Source organism: Antechinus flavipes, chromosome 3 (genome assembly GCF_016432865.1).
Source record: "Antechinus flavipes isolate AdamAnt ecotype Samford, QLD, Australia chromosome 3, AdamAnt_v2, whole genome shotgun sequence".
NCBI classification, from domain to species: Eukaryota; Metazoa; Chordata; class Mammalia; order Dasyuromorphia; family Dasyuridae; genus Antechinus; species Antechinus flavipes.
This window is the reverse complement of record NC_067400.1, coordinates 366,225,772-366,243,186: the sequence shown is the minus strand read 5'-3', so window position 1 is coordinate 366,243,186 and position 17,415 is coordinate 366,225,772. Positions and strand designations below refer to the sequence as shown.

Genomic DNA, 17,415 nt, shown 5'->3' with positions numbered 1-17,415 from the left:
GATCTTTATATTTGCTACTTCTGAAAAAACAAAACAAAACATCTTACTTTTGTCTCTGTGTCTCTCTCTGTATCTCTTTGTCTTCTCTCTCTCCCTCCCTTCCTTCCATCTTTCTCCTTCTCTCTCTCCCTCTTCCTTTCCCTCTTCCTCTCCTTTTCTCTCTTCCTCTTCCTCTCCCATCTTCTCTCTCTCTCTCTCTCTCTCTCTCTCTCTCTCTCTCTCTCTCTCTTTTTCTCTCTCTCTCTCTCTCTCTCTCTCTCTCTTCTCTCTCTCTCTCTCTCTCTCTCTCTCTCTTCTCTCTCTCTCTCTCTCTCTCTCTCTCTCTCTCTCTCTCTCTCTCTCTCTCTCCCCCTCTCTCCCCACCTCTCTCTCTCTCTCCACCTCTCTCTCTCTTCCCCCCTCCTCCATTTCTCTATCATATATCTCCAACAAAGCAATAAACTGAGAAACTGAGTGTATTTTTTGTTAAATTGAAAGATCCTATTTCAATACAGCCTCTATGTACACCATGTTATCTTTAATTCAGCATTGAATGTCTAATATTCTTTCTCAGTCAAGAAATTCTGAGATCACACTCAGAGTTTAGTTCTCCCTATCCTTGTGCCTGATATTGACATGGATTCCTCAGTCTATCTCCGTTTTCACAGTAGCAATAGCATGAACTGGTTTTTGATAAGTTTGTGAAATTCTTCTCTTTTCAACAGTTGTTGATACAAGTTTGAGATGTAATTCCTAAAATTGAAACTGGATTGAAGGGGAAAAAAGAAAACAGGTTGCTTTGGGTTTTCACATTCATTTTATTTCAAGGTTGGCACAAATATTAGGGCTTTCTGGAACTTCTCAACCTGAGATTACAAAGTGACATGGCTATTACTGTGTAGGGAGAAGAGTCCAATGAAAATTTGCATTTGATAATCTCAAACAAAACCTCACTCTCCCCTATCCTTTTTCTCATTCTCATTATTTTTTGTCAACTATTCAGTATTTCTATTACTTAATCCCTGTATGACCTTCAGCAAGTCACTTCACTAATCTGGGGTCTTCAGTTTCCTCATCTGCAAAAGGCAGCTTAGACTCATTGATCTCTAAAATATCTTCCAACTGTAATTCTGATGCTATTAGTTTTTTACAAAACTGAAATAAGAGGTAGAGATACATGTCAATTCAGTCATATTAAGTGTCTTCTCATCTGACAGCCTACTTACTGTCTATTACTTATTATGTACAATATTTTTTCATCATTTTATATTGAATACTGTATTTTCCAATTACACATATAATGTTTTATATATATACATATATATACATTTTAATTTTGAGTTTCAACTTGTTGCTCAGATGAGCACTAGAAGTGGCTCTTAAATCTGGCAGCCTTAGGAACACGATGGTCTTAAATTTCTTCAACAAAAAAGGCGACTAAATAGCATAACAAACTTAAGCCACCTGAGATTTTCAGAATGACTGACACCCCTGATGCTATTCCAAGTTTTGAAGCAATATTTGTCAATCAATTCACAAAAGATGATACACATCATCCAAAAATATCTGAAATGCCCTGCAGATCCCTCTCTGATTGTTGAAGAACAGAATAGCAAATCTAGTGGTAATCAAAGAAACAGAGATAATCAATTGCAAGTTAACAGACACTTTTGAGGAAGGAATGGCAGGAGGCATTGGCCAAGTGACAATAAATCTAATTTGTGTCATAGAAGAACTTGGAATAATAACTATAGGCAACACAAACAAGAAAGTTACTACCATCATTAATATGGACAATATGGTTATAATCAGCAGCCTCCTTATGGCTACTATTAATGTTGGCAGCCATCAAGTAAAACCAATTACATTTTCTTGAAATATGTCAAAAAATGGCCTATTCTAATTCCTTCAATTCATTTTTCTTCCTGTATGCAACATTTTAAAATAAATTCAAAATATTTATTACATTACAGGAAAATTTCTATCAGTAACTTGTCACAATAATAGAATTGGAACAGAACCATATAATCCACCTATTTAACACCCCCATTTTACAGAATGAAAATACACACACACACACACACACACATACACACACAAACACACACACACACACACACACACACACACACACACACACCCCGCAAAGAGTTTAGGTGATTTTTGAATGTCATGTAAGGGAGGAAGTAAAAAAAAAAATAGGCCCCCTTCTTATTATGTTATACTGTTAGATATTCAAGTTGATTGTTTTTCCTAGTAATTTACTACAAATGTAGGTTTATCTATGTTGTTCATTATATTGAACCATATAATGAATATCTCTTTCCTATAAATTTAGAACATTAAAGGGTACAAATTATATGGTAGAATGAAAACAGCAGATCTCATTTCAAAACTTTTCAGTGTTTTATCATTAAATCATTATATATTCATAATTAGGCAATAATGAAAAATTAATATTTTGCTTTTCTAAAAAAAGTTCTTATTATTTGAGCTCAATTAGAAGTCTCACGATTCAGCAGAACTACAGCATCAATTAACTAGTTATTTGATGAGTGAGCCCAGGGGCTTCTTGATTTCTCCATTTATTCCCCCCCCCACACTTTTTAATCCAGAAACATTCTCCTTCTGCATTGTCTTTTCCCCATAGTCATAGTGTCTATCATCTTATTTGAATAAAGTGAACAGAGAACGTCCAAGTCAGCTCCCTGATTTCATAATTGTGGGCATGAGACTATGCTAAAGAGCTTTCATCCCTGCATGTTCACATGGCACAAGTATATGAGCTACTTACTGGAGAGGACACAAAGAATTAGAAAATATGCTCCTTGCTTTTAGAGAGCTTACAAATCAGAAGTTCATGGTCAAGGTAGGGATTAATTGTTACACATTATAATCCTTTTAAGGAATAATGTTATGCCTCCTATGCTTAGGATATTTTTAGGAGACTATTCTTTCTTATACAAATGCTCATATACATGTACAAGCTACATAAATTCTGACTATTAGGGAGGACTTGAAGGAAATGTAATTAAATGTCTCTCTACTGAGCAAAACTGTAGATTGTTTTGTGAGAATCAGATTTACAGAGGTATGAAACTTGTCTTACATGAGACTAAGAAAAGAGCTCTGGAATTACAATAGATATTCTGGTACAGCAAATACAACTAGTACAAATTGGGAAGTTTTAAGATTTTTCAATGGACTAGGTAACCTCTGAGATCCTGAGATTTTATGGTTCTGATAGTTCCATTCAGACTCAGGAACCAACATGCTAGAAGGACTCGAGTTAAATCAGGTCAAACCAGAAGTCCTTGATGAGGAGATAGGCAGCCCCGTGGATGAAAGGAAAGATCCCCCATCAATTAGAGATAATCAGACTGAACCTAAGCGCTCAAAGGCACAGCCACAAACTAAGAACAGAGACTGAAGGCTCTATTCAGGGTTCAGCCAGTTGTTTTGGTCTGTGGTAATACAGGACTTTCAAAAAGAATAAAATGAAGGCTAAAACCATTTCTAAGGAAAGCACATTGAATAGGAAGTGTTATCAAGCAGAACAAATTCTGAGGAGCCTTGGCTGTCAAAATAACTTAGACGAGCTCAGTATTTCTGCTACAGTGGCTTTCGTGTATTCTAGGAGAACATGATGACCATGGACCGCACCTGCCTTACCTTTACTCTTCCTGCATGATGTGATGCACCTGTGAGCTGCAGGGGCCATGAAAGTGGCAACAGATGTGACAAAACCTTCCGGGGGAGAGAAATAGTTTTGCTGCCAGCAGTTGGCATCTCACTGAAGCTACAGAATTATTCAAAAGATATGCGCCTGACAGGACTCCTGGTAGGACACCAATTTTTATATTTTCCTCTATGTATCATCTGTGCATATGTTTTATATCCCTATTTTATTAAACTACATGGAAATCGAAGGGCAATCACAGCTCAAGCTGTTTTTATTATCATGCCCAATCATTTCACCACCAAAACTGTCATAAACATGTGACCAGCTCAAAGTGTTTCACCTCATTTATGTCTGCCAAAAGCCTTTAAAAAATCTTTTAGGAAAGTTGGAAGAAAAGTTAAACTTAACATAACTGCAAATTTAACTATAGCCACCATGGTGCTGGAGGCAAAGGCTGAGAAATAATTACAGCTGTAATAAAGGACAAGAAAGCACTTCTCCTACATGCATACACTTCCAGAAACCAGTAAGAAGGAAACAGAGATGAAGTTAATAAGAAAGAAAGAACATAAAAATAGAAAAAAGGTCACACATTTAAAAAAAAAGTGAGAACCAAACTTGGAGCACAAAAGCAACTTTGATATATTCTGTCATATCTAATCTTTTCATTTGTATAGTATTAAGACAGAAATTCCCACAATCCTGATTTCTTTAGAATCAATTGATCAACAAGATTTATTTATTAAGTTTCTCTTATGTATTGAGCATTACTCTACTTTAGAATTAGAAAAAAATTTAAATGACATTAAAAGAAAATGACATATTATGTGGATGAGACAATATATTTCTATTCATTATCTATCTTTTATAAATATAAAATAAATTTTAAAAAATAATAAAATAACAGAGGAGATGAGATGGGAGTGGAAGCAAGAGGGAAGCATTGGTTGAACTAGAAAAAGGCTTTGAGTATAGAAGATGATACTGGAATTGTTCACTTTTTAATAAAGAAAGGAGTTTGTTTATATATATATATATATGTATATATATATACATATATATATACATATATATATGTGTGTGTGTGTGTGTGTGTGTGTTTATATATGTATCTATACACATACATATAGTATGTGTATATGTGTTTGTGGTATACATTTGTGTACATTTATCTATATCTATATATCACATATGTATATCTCTACTTAATTATAGCCTTCTGGGGTAGGGAGGAAGTAAAATAAAAAGTACACAGTAAAGAACAAAAAATAAAACCTACAAGGAAGCAGAAAAAAATGGACAGATCTGAACACAACGTATAGCATTTATTATATAAGCTTTCTTGAACTGGAAATTTATTACTTTTCCCAAATGACAAATAGTCAAAGGATATGAACAGACAACTTTCAGATGATAAAATTAAATCCATCAATGATCATATGAAAAAATGCTCTAAATCACTATTGATTAGAAAAATGCAAATTTAAAACAATTCTGAGGTACCACCTTACACTTCTTAGATTGGCTACTCTGAATCAGGAAATGATAATGATAAATATTGGAGGAGATGTTGGAAAACTGGAACACAAATGCATTGCTGGTAGAATTGTGAAATGATCCAACCATTCTGGAGAGCAATTTGGAACTATACCCAAAGCACTATCAAACTGCATAGTTTTGATTCAGCAATACCTACAAATGGGTTTGTATCCCAAGGAAATCATAAAGAAGGAAAAAGGACCCACATATGCAAAAATGTTTATAACAATTTTTTTTGAGGTGGCAAAGAATCAGAAAATGAGTAGATGCCCATCAATTGGGGAATGGCTGAATAAGTTATGGTATATGAAAGTAATGGAATATTATTGTTCAATTAAAAAAATTATAAAGCAGCTGATTCTAGAAAGGCCTGGAAAGATTTACATGAGTTAATGATGAGCAAAACAAGCAGAAACGGAAATATAGTGTACACAGTAACAGCAAGATTGTGTGATGATCAACTATGAAAGATCTGGTTCTTCTCAATGGTTCAGTGATGTAAGGCAATCCCAATAAACTTTGAATAGAAAACACATGCTATGTTCACTTTTTTTCCTTGATTTTTCTCTCATTCTTTTTCCATTTCTTCCTTATTTTTCTCTCCCACCATGATCCTTTATGAATATAAAGAAATGTGTATTAAAAAATTAATGTACATGTATAACCAGAAAAAAGAAAATTATAAAAAACCTTAAAAATAAATTCTGTGAATTTAAAAAAATGAAATTTATTACTTTATATTTTGTATGTTATGTTATGTTGTGCACATGACACTCTTTTTTCTTTTCCTATTTTGTATTTAAGTTTTAAATTTAAAGAAAAAGAGAGAGAAAGATATTTTGTGGGAAAAGGAAGCATCCTAGACATGAGGTAACAGACAATATGAAGATGGAAGGCTGGGGATCAAACAGGAAAAATAGAGAAGTTTGTTTTTGATGAAAATAAAGTATATTTAATAGATAATTAATTTATTAAATTATGAAATAGGAACAGGTACATCTGATTTGATGGGTATTCACCAGGAAAGATCATAATGTTCAGTGGAAAATGGAGCAGCTATCATACTTCAATTAGGCTCAGAAATAAGCTGCATAAAGTGGTGAGATAGAAGCCTGCATCAAGGGGCAGGGAAACGAGATGATAAAGGGAAACAATGTGAAGAAGAGTGGGGTGGGCAAGGAGACACAGAAAATATTACATAAACATGGATTAGAGTTGGGAGCACTAGGTAGCATGGACTCAATGGAGATAAAGTGTTTGGGTAAGGGCAGCAGTTTGAGGTCTTATTTTTATACATATTTTTTAAAAGACCAACTTCAGTGTCACTTTGGAGTTAGTATATTACCATATCCAATTCACCTCAAAATTATTGATAAAGCTTCAGGTACACCTCAAAGTTATCAGCATCTTTTTTTTTTTTTTTTTTTTGATATTCTGCTGCTCTGGAAATGTGAATGTTTGCAATATGCCTGGAATCATAAAATCAGAAGTTATTTTTGAAAAATACTATTTTTTTTACTTTTTTATTTATCTTGTATTTTTATGTGTTTTCTTATTCTTCAGCATGGCTAATATGAAAATGTTTTACAAGACATCATATGTATAAGTAATATCCTATAGCCTGACTTCTCAAGGAAAGGGGGAGGGCAAGGAGTAAGAAAATGTGGAACTTGATATATTAAATATATTGATATAATACATCTATAGATATATTTAAAAGAATTTTAATATTTTTGCTTTAAAATATTTTACATATATTTTAAATTAAAATAATTTATAAACAACCTAAATAGCTGGAAGAATAGTGTTCATGATGAGTCATGAAGATATTAAAATATCAAAACTAATAAAATTAATATATACTTTTAATGTTAGAAGAATCAAATTACCAAGAGGATACTATATATGATGATGACAAAACTCAGAAAAAAAACACTATCTAGAATTACAAGAGAAATGGTTGAAAAAATACTGTTTTAGTGGGTATACCATTCCTAGGACACATTATATAATGTTAGATTAGGTTAAGTTATGCTATGCTCTGCTATATTATGGGATAAATTATACATTATACTAAATTATTATTAAATATCATATTATAATATAATATATTATATATGATATTATATATTATATATGATATATTATATATATATCATATATATTATATATATTATAAAACAGAAATAATCAAAACTATTTGGTATGGTTATAAAGTTGAGCAACAGACAAACATAGATGAGAAAAGGAAAAAGCAGAAACAATACAACTCAATAACATAGTTTTTCATACACTGGAAACTAAAAGTTACCTAGAAAAAATACCCTATTTGATAAAAACTGGGAGGAAAACTGGAAAAATTACCTTGGCAGAAATTAGCCTTGCACCAAAACAGTACAGTCTAAGTGGATATATCACCTTAATAAAAAAAGATCATGTGATTTTTTAAAATCATGTGCTTCTCACAGATATGGGTAAGAAACCAGAAGCTTTTAACAAGTAGGACCTAGATGACTTCTTTTAATTCAGCATACATTACCAGGATGTGAATTTTGTTCACAATATGATAGAATTTGTAAATTATGCTCCTTTGATGTTTGGGAAGGTTTTATGTTATTTTCAGATTCTCCTTTGTTAGTGAACATCTTCCTCTTAAAATTAAGAGAAAGAATGGCATAATGGCTAGAAAGCTGACTTCAAAGTTAGAAGTCCTGGATTCAAATTTTGCCTCTGGCACATAAGGACTTTATGACTCAGGATATATTGCATAAATCTGTAAGGGCTTAGGCAGCTCTAAATTTCAGTTAAGTTACTGATAAGTATTGGTAGAAAATATTCTCTACAACAATTAGTTTATAATCCCAGTCCTTATTTCCCTTGCATATATTTCATCTTAAATTTTCTTTGTAGTCTGGTTTTTGACAAATCAAACATGAGAGTAAGACCTGTGTTTTGTTGCTTTTGTTGTTTATCCTCAATATCTAGGATTATACTTGTTACACAGTAGATTGTTAAAAATACTTACTGAAGATTCCAGACGATAGATAGAACATTTTCTGAGCTTTTCCCAGCTTTCCTCAGAATCAATGCTAAATGAGGCCTCTGAAAAGAATTTTGGTGTGACAACCTACAAACATTGGGAGTATAATAATTTTCCAGCTTGAAATATTTTGGAAGGATTTCAGGAAACATCTGTTTTAATTGGGCAAGGGGGAACTCAGCCCACTGTAGGCGTGGGGCAGGGAGATCCAGTGCAGGAAATAAAGCCGGAGGCTCTTAGCCAAAGTACACTAGCATGGGCTACTCTGTTCTAGTTCAGAAGCCAGTGGATCAGCAGAGCAACTGTGAAATCTCCAGGGCAACTACAGCAGGGAAATTGTGAGCCCCTGATCTCTAGGATAACAGGTTGGACTTGGCCAAGCCCATCCAGGCAGTAGAAAGCCTGCAACACCACTGGCCCCAGTGCAATGAGAAGCTCCCATCTCCCTGCAAAAGAAGCTTGAGGCAATATGCCTTGTGCCCTCAGAGCAGAGCTTGACTTTTAAAATGAGCAAAAAAAAAAAACCTCTGACAATAGAAGGCTATTATGGAGATAGGGAAGATGAGAACATAACCCATTACTTCCTTTATTTAGATATGAGTTTATTTGTATAAAAATTGTTTTATGCTTATGTTCACATAATTGTTGTATCTGTTTTAGTGAGTATATGCTCTATTGTATCCTTTAAGGATTTTTAAAAAAGATTTATGGCACATGCATATACACAAACACACACAAATCTTTCTATCTTCCTCAAACTTCTGGTGGTTTTCCAATTGCCCACATGGATTGGGTTTTTTATTGGCCCCAGATCAGAAAGCTACATCAGAGTTGAGACTAATAGTGTTTTCATGAGGGGAGGAAGCTTCTTCAGGGAATTGATTAGGGAAGACTGGTTGGAAGGAAGTTGTGTGGGAAGAATGTTATGTTAGGGTAAGGGAAACTGCATCAGAAAAATACTGTCCTATCATTGGTTGTGAAAGTCATTTATACTTTGTTTTAGAGACATAGATATGAAATGAATAATAATGGTAAAGAAGTCAATTTCTGATATTCCCTGGGGAAACACTAGAGATATGAATGAAAATAAAAGTTATTTAGTGGAAAAACCCTGCAGGTCCATAAAAACTCAGAGAGTCTAGTCTTTCCTCATGTCAAGGTATTAGTGAAGAGCAAGTTAATTAAGAATTTAGCACTCTTCATTGGAGTTCTGAAGCTGGGTCTCTGTTATACAACTTGCTATGTGATAGTGCCATGAACTATGTACTAAATAGAAAAACTTTTAAAATTCAAGCTATTCATATGACATCTGCATATTAAGGAAGAAAGACTTTTAGGAGGAAATCATTCTACTGTTCCTAAAGGAAGTCATAACATTATTTTGGACACACTGTTCTACAAACAAATTTAATAATTATTCAAATGAAAGCATAGGCTTAAAACCATCAGTGGTGACTGGGAATTGATTCTGATAGGAGAGATTCTTTGAGAGCATAAAACACATGACAAATTACTTGTTATAATATAAAAATAATTAATGAAGAATAAATGATAGTCAATAATCTTTATAGCTTTTGTAATAGTGGATAGAATGCTGGATCTGGAATCTGGAAAACCTATTTAGATCTGGCCTCAGGCAGTTACTAGCTTTATGAGCCAGAGTAGTACTTTTAATTCTGCCTTACTTTCCTCAACTGAAATCATAATAGAGGAATCATAATAGCAGCCATTTCACAAGATCTTTGAGAAATCAAATGAAATCGTATTTGCAACGCTCTTAGAACAGGGTCTAGTACATTGCGAGCATTGTGGGCTTCTTTCCTCTCATAAAATTATTTTGTGGAAAAATTCCATCTATTATGATAATTCACTTAAAACAATTTGAGAAGCTACCTGGATTTCATCTCAAATCTCTGTTGCAACAGTCACAGTACAAGGTTATAAGTATTGTAGATGGCAGTACTAAAATTAGAACCTAAGTTCTCTGACTCTAAAGCCAATACCCATTCTGCTGTACCACATAGATCTGCCCATCTGGCTGGTCTTTTCTCTCTCTGCCTTTCTTTGTGAGTCACATACACTGCTATACCTTCAAAGAGCTTGAATGGCTTGACCATGATTTAAGAACTATTCAGTGTCAGAGTCTAGGAACTGAGCTCTTTCAATTTCAAATGCAGCACTCTGTCCAGTAAGTACACCTTTCCTTTAGTCAAATAAGAATGATTTTACATTTTTTTTATCTTTATCTTCTCTTTATTCCATTTTATTTCTAATAATTAATTTGTTTTGTTTTCCCCCAGGAACTAGAAAGCTGAACTGAAGGGCAAGCTTCTTCCATTCTAATGGCAGTCAACAAGCCCGGATCATACATGGACCAGAATTCAGATGGATCATTGTAGCACTGGAGTGTTGATCATCTGGGAAATCTCATCTCTCCATTGTGATTGAGAACAACAGAGCCATTATAAGTATGTGCTGAAAAACCAGATATCTAAATGTTCTTTTTTAAGTAGCCCTCTCCTGAGACTTGTTTGAGCTCTAAAATAAAGGCACCCATTGTGTCTTCTGTTCAGAGCAGCTGAGGAAATGCTCACCCACTAGAATGACCCAAAGGCAGTTTCACCAAAAGCTATCTTGTCATTGGTAAAAAGATTATGTTAGTTAAGTAGAAAGCAGTGTTGTGTGAGACAGGGGATTATGTAGTGTGGTTAGGGTTTTCATTCCCTGAGTTTCCATTTGTGTTTTAGATCCTGGGAGTTGCCTCTGTTATATGCCACAGTGATTTTGAGCATGGGGTTTTGTCCAGACTATTTTGGCAACAATAAAAGAGCTGTCATTGTCAAGGACTGCTTGTCCCTTACCTATTTACTGATCTCTCACAAAACACTTGCTTGTATTTTGAATTGTTCACAGTGTGCAAGAAGCGCAGAGAAACAAAAAGCCAAATCACCAAAAGGTCTAAAGCCACCGAGACGTGAAATGAAAGATGGAGCTAATCAGATGCTTAGATGGCACGAGATGTGAAACATGGGATGAGGCCGAAAGGATTCAGCTCTTTTGGATGAGGCAAACAGAGCTGGCCATGACCTTCTGGTTGGAGAATGAATGTGCAGAGTCGGAGCTGTCTCTGAGGTCAGAGATTATAGAAAAGGTTAGCTGATAAAAACATGGAGAGAAGTAAATTGCTTTAGTGCCTTGTGAACAAGGAAGTACAATTGTTCCGCTATTCTTCTGTGATCTAAAGAAATAAATCCTTCAATTCTTCCTGAAAACAAAATCTCAGTGTTTTGTTTCATTTATATTAATTTTAAATAAAAATATGGCATGTAGTTCTATGCCAAGAAAAAAGTCTATATTAATAATATGTAACACCTATCCTGAGATTTGGATTTCTCTACCAAAATTAATAGACTCACTTTTGGATCCTTTATAAACACACACACACACCCCTATACATATATAATATATATATGTTGTATATGTATATATGTATGTATATATAGACATAGATATAAATATGGATATAAATAGTACACATTTATAAATATTTATATTTATATATTTTTATACATTTACAAATATTTATATATTAAAAATATATAAACATATATATTTTATATATAAAATATATCCTCTCAACAATATGGAGATACTACTGATCTTCTTTGTACCAGGTCCGGTCTTTTGGATGATGTATTAAAAATCTTGGAATTCACAAAGGTAATAATGATACTAGGAAAATTAGAATTCAGTAGTAGAAACTCCTTTACTGTTTTACTGGGGCATCTGGGCTATAGTAGAAAGGGCAACTTGATTCAAAATAAGAAGACGTGGGTATTATTTTTATTGTATATGTGATCTTGTCTTGGATGTGGTCTTAGTGAGTCTCTTAATCTCTCCATGTTTATTTCCAAAGATTTAAGAGGCAGATGCAATTTATGCTACCTATCAAAATATAACTGTTGTGAGGCATAAAAGAGAAATAGATATAAATTGTTTTACAAACCTTTAAAAAAGCATGTAAAAGACTTAAGATAATTTTGCCATTTCATTGGACCAAATTGACTTTATCATATACATCATATTGTAGGGCAAATTAAAGTTAATAAGTATGGTGAATGTTCTAGCCCAGTTATTGGTAGTAGCTAAAAAAGATCATGCTATGTTTTTGATATCCCTATTTATGTTTATATGGAATTATAGCAATACAACCAATAATAGCTGACATTTATATAGTATTTCAAGGATTTGAGACCTGAAAATTTGCCAAGGACCTATGATCCTAAAAAACAGAAGTGATCAGATCCTAAGCCAAATATAAATTTAAGTTGTCTAGTCTTTCTAAAGGTCCTAAGGTAGATCTGTCAAAATGACGTGACTAATAATAGTAGGGAGACACAAAAACTTCCTCAGTGAGCATAGGTTCGAATTTAGGAAGCCAGGTACTCTTCAGGGGATATTGGTATTGGGACACTGGTGATTCAGAACCAGAAAATACTGTACTTTAATTAAGGAATAATAAGCAACTCATCTATCAAGGAATTAAAAGGTTAAAAGAACTGGTTTGTAGAATTTGCTTCAGGAAAATAATCAAAAGGAGAGGTGGGTTGTGGGGGGGGGGGGAAGCAAGTACATTGTGATGAATCCAGGGAAAGGAAGACTTTCAATTTATGATGAGGAGGAAGCAAGGCCTGAATCTCACTTTCTCTATTTAGCTAATATGTAATGGCATGATGAGTCAATGGAACTGAATGGATCAGAGAAGCAAGAAGTTAGAGTATTTCTGGGAATTTTACATATTTCAGTTTTCTAAGGTGAATTTAGGAATTGGCTTAAAGAAAGATGATGAGGCAGGTACAAAATTCATTTACAAAAGAGGGACTTAGGTGTTGGTATGTAAGAAAAGGACAGGATCTAGATTAGATTATAAACTTGATTTCTTATTCTATAATCATCATATCTGAACTGGCAAGAATTTTAACCATGGTCACTATTTGGTAAAGAAATACTTTGGAGTACAAGGGCATTTTGAGGATTTTCAAATAATATCCCATAGGTAGGCATCAAATGTTCTACCTGAAATACCCCAGATAATAAATGAAATATGTATCATACATCTCCATTTGTTGTCAGTATTCTGCTTACAATGCCATTCCATCAGGCATTTTTGGTTAGCCAAAGTTCACAGAAGGCCCAAGGGCTTTTCAAAGACCAAGGCTGTCAGTAAATATTGTCATCCACACCAGACCTAAGGTTCTCGAGTCTGACCTTTGCAGGGAAGGTCTGTTCAAAATTAGATTGTGTAGTTTTAATCTAGTCATAGACTTCAGAAATAGAGCAAGTTTCACCAAAAGCCTTGATTTCTGCCTTTTTATCTTCACAATTCAGTAATTACAGCATTGGTCAAAAATTTGATGTTTTCTTTATCAGTTAAAGGAATTTAATTCACTTTATGCTAATCAGCAACTTATAAACACTCATCATGTTTGTAATAAAGCAAGTAGTACCTATTTGCATATATATCTATATCTATCCACATGCACACACATACATATGCATGAACAACACAATGATATTGATGGAGCAGAAGGGAACAAATGAGAAAGAGAAACAAATCATCCTTCCTATAGGTCAAAATTTATTGGTTTTCATACAACTCTAGGACAAATGGCTATTTTTTTTAAAGTACCAATTAGAGTAATAATTAAGAAAGACATGAAGTTTCCTTGAAAGTCCTATCTTCTTCAAAGAAGCCTTCCCTAGTCTGTCTTAATGTTTACCCTCTGAGGTTACCTCTAATTTATCCTGTATATTTCTTATTGATACATAATTGTTTATTTGTTGTCTCTCTCATTAGTCTAGAACTCTCATGAGCTCCTTCAGAGCAAGAAATGTTTTTTACTTCTTTTAAAAAATATTTCTTCATATCCTCAGCACTTACTACATTGTCTGCTACATAAGTGATGCTTAATAAATCCTCTGATTAATTAATAAATTGACAGCAATTTGACTAGCAAAGAAAAACCCAACATAGTAGCATCTTGCATTTATATCCTCTATATTTACTATGTGATTTTTATTCATCATGAATTAAAAAAAAAAACATTAAGCAATTACTAGGGAATAGGCTCTGTACTAAGCACTAGTACAAAAAATTGAGCCAGTCTTGTATTAAATTTTGTATTAAATGAAAACAAAACAAAACAAATAAAATCAATAAAAAGAGCTCTCTCTCCAATTGGAGGAGACAATCAATACATAAAAGAAATGGGCAGGGCAGAGGGAGAGGCCCAGAAATCCTAAATGCAGGGGCTGGCTGAGAGGTTGTTGGCAAGGTTTAAAGGTCTTTATGCTGGGTCATCTCTTTTGATTCTCACAACTTTGGGAAGTATGTGTTGAAAGTATTTGATGTTTCATTTTATAGATGAATCATAGACTATTAGAAAGGATTTTTGAGTTTATCTATTCTTATCTCCCATTCTTTTGCTTGTTTGTTTGTAACCAAAGCAAAGCATACAGGGCTTCTACTAAGGAATTTCTCCTTAATACACATCAGCATTTACCTCTTAGGGGTAACTTAGAGCCCCAAAGGATTATTTGGGTGCATGTAGAGTATAGATAAACTGCCTAAGGGCAAGAAGTCTGTAACAAGCAATTGAACTGAATCCAAAGGTCTTTTTAACTGTGACATCAACCCTTTATCCACTAGGTCAGGCTGTTTACAGATGAGGAAATTGAGGTCTGGAGAGGTTAAATGATTTGCCCAAGGTCACACTGGAATTAGGTTTCTGAGACAGAACTTGATTCCAATTTTTCTGACTCCAAAATTTAGTTCTTTGTGCATTATTTGACAAGTAGATTTTAGCAATCACACCAATAAAATCTATTCCAAAGGAGTAAATGATCCCCAATAATCAGTATTCCTGTTTCTGGTCTTAGTATTTATCTATACCAGAAAAACAATTCTTTTTGTCATGTTTCCTTTTGGTCCCATTACAAAAAGGATGGAATAAGAGAAGAGACCTCTTCATGATAATTTAAGAAATTTGGAACAGATAAACAGCAATGCAGTGGGATGGTTCTCATAAATCTCTGTCTGGAGATTTATCAGGATGACTACATGCACCCTGCCTAAAAATAGGAGATTCTATTACAGGACTTTTTCAGTATCTTCCTATGATCACAGCAGAAGATAGTCTGCAAACACAATGCATTCAATTGTTCCTAAGCTATTATTTCCTATTAAAAAAAATTGTGTGTGTGTGTGTGTGTGTAATATATATATATATATATATATACATATATATATATATATATTTATGTATGTATATGTATATGTATATATATTATAGGGCAGCTAGGTGGCGCAGTGGATTGAGTACTAGCCCTGAAGTCGGGAGGACCTGAGTTCAAATCCGATCTCAGATATTTACTTGCCTCAGTTTCTTCATATATAGAAAGAGTTGGAGAAGAAAAAGGCAAAACTGATACCCAAAAAACTCCAAACTTTTTAAGGATCATAAAAAGTAAGATATAACTTAAAACAACCTAATAAAAATAAAAACATCATTTTGCCAGGTACCATGCTAAGCACTTTAGATGCATTATCTCATTTGATCATTACAATTCTGTGAGATAAGTATTATAATTATCCTCATTTTGTAGAAGAGAAACTGAAGTTTTTAAGTGATTCTTCTAGGGTCATACAGCTAGTATTTAAATCCAAATTTGAATTCAAGTCTTTCTAATCCCAGACTCAAGGAGTCAGCCTCTAGGAAAGAAAACCAGAAAGAAAAGATAGTTTGATGATTGCAAAAGGTATCAAATTGATTCATCTATCAAAATAGTTTTTTGTGCTATATATAGTTAGAGAAATAACTAGAATCCCTATGCTGACTCTACCACTTATGAACTGTATGACCTTAAAATATTGTACCTCCTAGGCAATCCTTAGGCAAAACTCCATCTGCATCCAGAAAGAGCTATGGAGATTGAATGTAAATCAACACATTCTATGTTCACTTCTTTTTTCAGTTTTTTTCCTCTCTCATGGTTTTTTCCTTTTGTTCAGATTTTTCTCTCCCAACAGGATTGATAAAGCAATGTATATTAAGAAAAAAAAAAAACAAGAAAATATTGCACTTTAGACCATAGTTTTATGTATAAAATATAGATCATAATATTTTCCTGAAGTTCAATCAATCTTTTTTATTAACCATTTATTAAATACTTACTAGCAACTGCAATGGATAGAATGCTGAGCCTGGAGTCAAGAAGACCCAAGTTCAAATATGATCTAGATACTTACTAGCTATGTGATTCTGGGTAAGTGATTTATTCATATTTGCCTCAGTTGCCTCAACTATAAAATGAACTGAAAAAGGAAATGCCAAACTACCCAATATCTTTGCAAGAAAAACCTCAAAATAGAGTCATGAATTGTTGTACATATGCCAGATACTGGGAATACAAAGAAATGAAATGAAAAAATGGATAGTCCCAGATTTAAAAGATCTTATTCTCTATATAGGGAGATAATACAGGCATTTATAAGAATAGAGGGAATATATATATATATATATTGGTGGGGAAGGGATTGGAAAATAGTATCAGCTGGAAGCATCAGGAAAGGTTTCAGGAGACATTATTGTGAAGAACAAATGGAATGATGGTATGAAGATCAAATGAGATAATGTACTTGAAAGTGCTTTGTAAACCTTAAAGCAGTGTTCAAATGTCAGCTTTTATTACCATGCACCAAGGTTTGACCTAAACAACATACTGAAGTCAATAGTTTGTCTTCAGCTTTTCCAGACTATCTTTTATATGCCCTTTTCTACTCTTCCTGGCACCTCTTTCTCTCAGCCACATATTCTATCTCTTCATTCTTCTATCTATTGATCCTTTCATCCATTTATTCATTTAGGAAATAGCTGTGCTTTTTCCAGATTGCTGATAGCAAAAACTAATGTCAGAAAATAATTGATAAACATGCAGTGACAATACTGCTGGCAGGTATTAAAATACTTGGGTCTGAGTTCTGATTTTGATGATCTCTACATATTATATTGATCAAATAACATTCCTAGGCTTCAGCTTCCTCATCTGGAAAATAATGATAATTATACCTGACCTATCTTACATGATTTCTGAAAGGATAAAATGAGAATAGGTA

At 33.6% G+C, this 17,415-nt stretch overlaps 1 long non-coding RNA gene and 1 pseudogene across 2 annotated transcripts; both read left to right on the top strand.

Moving 5' to 3' along the window:
* Nucleotides 1–1,457: 1,457 nt before the first annotated feature.
* Nucleotides 1,458–1,815, top strand: LOC127557966 (RNA guanine-N7 methyltransferase activating subunit-like; annotated as a pseudogene).
* Nucleotides 1,816–3,633: 1,818 nt separating this feature from the next.
* LOC127557965 (uncharacterized) lies at nt 3,634–11,517 on the top strand. Of its 2 annotated transcripts, none has more exons than XR_007952685.1 (3): nt 3,634–3,820; nt 10,541–10,708; nt 11,154–11,517. It is a non-coding gene; the product is annotated as an uncharacterized LOC127557965 (long non-coding RNA). The 2 variants fall into 2 exon arrangements; XR_007952684.1 differs by lacking the exon at nt 3,634–3,820 and adding an exon at nt 10,310–10,428.
* The last annotated feature ends 5,898 nt before the right edge of the window (nt 11,518–17,415 follow it).